At 42.6% G+C, this 3,135-nt stretch overlaps 1 non-coding gene across 1 annotated transcript; it reads left to right on the forward strand.

The window, feature by feature from the left end:
- Nucleotides 1-2,574: 2,574 nt before the first annotated feature.
- LOC118622069 lies at nt 2,575-2,680 on the forward strand. Its single transcript, XR_004957906.1, has one exon. It is a non-coding gene; the product is annotated as a U6 spliceosomal RNA (small nuclear RNA).
- The last annotated feature ends 455 nt before the right edge of the window (nt 2,681-3,135 follow it).

Genomic DNA, 3,135 nt, shown 5'->3' on the forward strand with positions numbered 1-3,135 from the left:
GGCGGCAACGCCTGCCCAGACCATCGCTCTCCGCCAGTCCGCCGACAATAGCAAACCCGGCTCCAAAAGATGGGCCAATCAGATCGCTCGGATTAAAGAGGCGGGGCCAACCACCGCCCACTCGCTCTGGAACCCCGGCACCCGCACCGCCGAGGCTCCTGAGCGGCAATTTTAACCTGGAGTCCAGCCGCCGCGCCCCTCCTTGCCTTGGAGTCTAGACTCGGGAATAGAGCCTTGAGGAATTGCAGCACTTGCCATACGCTCCGCTCCCTGCCAGGCTCAGGAGAGGAGATGGGCAGGCGCTCACCTCCACTGCGTTCTTCTGAAACGCTTCACTCACCGCGCGGCCGAGCACTTCAAAAATTAGTGAAAACGGATGAAGCGCATTCTTCTTCCGGTTCTCTTAACCGCTATTTGAATCCGTGTTTGAGCTCAAAATAGAAAGATGTCCTGATTGGGGGTCTGAAAAAGTTTCTCTTTAGCAAAAGTGTGAAAGGGCTTTATGTCCTGGAATTGGTAGGTGTCTACCCTGGACTAGAAGTGAACCAAGGGGAGAGTGAGTGCCCTTGATAAAAGATGCTAATGCTTATATAAAAGGGAGGCAACCTTTATCTCGTTCCCTGACATCTTCAAAATGAAATCACAGAGAATTGCTAGAGTTATTTTTTTTATTGGGGGGTCGATTTGTTTTTCCACTTATTTATGCATTCATTGCATGTTTTTTGTATGTACCCTGATGGAGATCCAATCCACAACTTCGGAGTAACGGGACAACTTTCTCACCAACTGAGCTACCCTCAGCCAGGGAGGCTAGCGTTATGCAGGCATAAAATGGTCAGTGATAGACAGAGTGCATTTAGAGTATGGACTCTGGGCCCATACGATTATAATGGATTATAATTTTTTAAAAAATTTGTTTGGATGTTTAAAGAAAAGGCTGGACCATACCAAGTGTTGAATTTACTGCTAACTCAGAGTGGTTTATTTTTTTTAATTTTTTTATTTTTTAATCCTCATCCGAGGACACTTTTCCATTTTTTGTACAGACAGAGTGGGAGGGAGAAAGAGGAAGAGAGAGAGAGAGAAACATGATGCGAAAGGGACACACCGAGTGGCTGCCACCCGCACGACCAACCAGGGCCGGGGACAAACTGCAACCGAGGCACATGCCCCCAGCGGGAACCGATCCCGGGCCTCTCCGGACCGCAGGCGGACACCTCAGAGTGGTTTAAATAGGGAGGAGGAGCCCAGCTGTAGCTTAGTAGAACGAGCGTAGTCTCATGCACCAAGAGGTGGCAGGTTCAATTCCTGGTCAGGGCATATGCCCGGGTTTTCTGGCTCAATCCCCAGTGGGAGGAGCAGGAGGCAGCCGAACAATGTTTCTCTCCCATGGACATTTCTATCTCTCTCCCTCTCCCTTCCTCTCTATCTAAAAATCCAATAAAAACATGTTAAAAAATAAATTTAAAAAAATAAAGAGGGAGGAGGGGAGCCATAGAGCTGGCCCCCTCCACACACACACCAGCCACTTCGCATAAACTCACTTCTCTTCCCCCATTTCTCATCCCTTCCTCTCTCTCTCTCTGTCTCTCCTCCCTCCTCTTCATTTTATAATCCTTTTCTCTTTAGGAATCTTTCAATCTCTGCTCTCTCTCTCTTTCTCTTCCTTCCCTCTCCCTTTTTCTCTCTCATGACATCTACTCTCCCTGAATTGTTTGAGAGCTTAATGTGCGTCAGACTTGATTCTAAGCAGTTTACCTGCATTGACTCATTTAATCTTCACAACTACCTTGTTGTCTATTTCCACCTGTTTTACAGATGAGAGCATTGAAGCAATAGATTGGCTCAAGATGTCAAGCGAGTGTTGTGGAGGCCAGTCTATAACTCACCTCTGTCTGATTTTTTTAATATCCAAATTATCTAGGCCCAATTAATCTAGCGTCTTTCACTTCTAAAAGGCATGAAAACTCCTTTTTAAAAAATATCTTTTGGTACAAAATATTCAGTTAAAATCTCAGAAATTGCCAGTGGCTCTAGCATAATCTTCAGAGTTACTTGTGGTCGAAAGGATAAGAAGAATTGAGAGGGTTGGGGGTACAAGTGGAGAAAAAGGGATAGGAGATTGAAGGAAATAATCTGGGAAACACTAATTTAACTGAGCCATCAGAAATAAATAATATTGTCAGTGATTGTGTATCACTGATTTGACTTTTCCATTGAAATAAATAAGTGCATTAATTATGTATGAGTGCACATCCATGGACATATATATAGGTTATCTGACAATCTATGGAGAATTAAAAGTGAGTTGTGATTAAGAGCCTTTTAAATCTATGTTCAGTTTTCATTTTTTTTATAACATACAAATATCAATTTACAAAGGGGAAAACAAAAGGCTAGGGGCATTGTTTTTGTTCTATTAAATCTTTATCAACCTACATGTATTTCCTTTCATCAAACTATTTTTAATTTATTATTTTAAGTCTATTTTCACACAAGAGTTATAGGACTTAGTGCTGAGCTAGGAAATGGAAGAAGAAAACATGATCTTTATAGCTGATAAAAACTTTTCCTGTGCTCACTTTAGCAGCACATATACTAAAGTCGGAACAATACAGAGAAGATGAGCATGGCCTCTACGCAGGATGACACACAAACTCATGAAGACTTAAAAAAAAAAAAAAAAAACACTTTTCCTGTGTTTCAAATTTGGGCAGCCCTTCCTACTTTCCCTGATGACTTACATGATTCAACTTCAGAAAAGTTTTCCAATATTTCTCTATAAGAGTAGATTTGGTTTTAAGTAATAATTGCTTCAAAGGGCATGGCCGCGTACTACTAAGCAGGTGGTGAGAAGCCCTGGGCCCCTGGAGCCCAGGCTGCACAAGCAGATGCTTGGGTTCACTTCCAGTTCTGTGCGGCAGGGCCATCACTAAATTTGGTGGGGCAAGTGCACAGTCATTATCTGTGGAGAAGAAAGAATTGCAAATAGCATTACAGATCTGGAACAAAATAGGTCCTCAATAAATGTAGTATTATTATCACCATAGTACATATTAATCCACACATTTTTTTGTTCTATTTTGTTTCTCTTTAGGCTTCCCTTTACAAAGCAAAAGGTCAGTTGACACTAAA

The sequence above is a fragment of the Molossus molossus genome, unplaced genomic scaffold (genome assembly GCF_014108415.1).
Source record: "Molossus molossus isolate mMolMol1 unplaced genomic scaffold, mMolMol1.p scaffold_m16_p_8, whole genome shotgun sequence".
Classification (NCBI taxonomy): Eukaryota; Metazoa; Chordata; class Mammalia; order Chiroptera; family Molossidae; genus Molossus; species Molossus molossus.